The 482-nt window shown below is 37.1% G+C and overlaps 1 non-coding gene across 1 annotated transcript; it reads left to right on the top strand.

Annotated features, from left to right (window-relative positions):
* Positions 1-285: 285 nt before the first annotated feature.
* On the top strand, positions 286-416 carry LOC115942685 (small nucleolar RNA SNORA63). Its single transcript, XR_004077285.2, has one exon. It is a non-coding gene; the product is annotated as a small nucleolar RNA SNORA63 (small nucleolar RNA).
* The last annotated feature ends 66 nt before the right edge of the window (positions 417-482 follow it).

The raw sequence follows: 482 nt of genomic DNA, 5'->3' as shown, positions 1-482 counted from the left end.
CTGAATGAATTGATTAATTTTTTTTCTTGTTTTTGGCTGGGACCATTTTGGAGTCCATTTATATGACACATAAGAAATAGACAAGCCCATCTTATTTGTCATAAGCACAGATATATTAAGTTAGAGAGCTAAAAGATAATAAAAAATTCTGACAAACACTGATATTCATTTTTTCTTACTCTTAAGGTCATGGATGATTTTCTAATTATCTTAGTCTTAACCTAAGCCCCCCCTTTTTCTTATTTCAAACATTTTTATTTAAAGGCTTTAAAAATTGTATTAATGATGCAGGATCTAGTTACAATGTAGCTGTAAAGTGCTGCCTTGTCTTTGCCCCCTGCTCAAAATAAAGCTGTTACCTTTCTAGCCCTGTCCGCCATGGTGCTTAGCAGCCAGGGATGCATGGTCTCAGACATGTTTACCAAGTAAAACACTGACTTGAGGGGCGCCTGGGTGGCTCAGTCATTAAGCGTCTGCCTTCG

Source organism: Leptonychotes weddellii, chromosome 7, assembly GCF_054177405.1.
Source record: "Leptonychotes weddellii isolate Sample4059 chromosome 7, ASM5417740v2, whole genome shotgun sequence".
NCBI classification, from domain to species: Eukaryota; Metazoa; Chordata; class Mammalia; order Carnivora; family Phocidae; genus Leptonychotes; species Leptonychotes weddellii.
The sequence above is the reverse complement of the archived record's forward strand: the minus strand, read 5'-3'. Positions and strand labels throughout refer to the sequence as shown.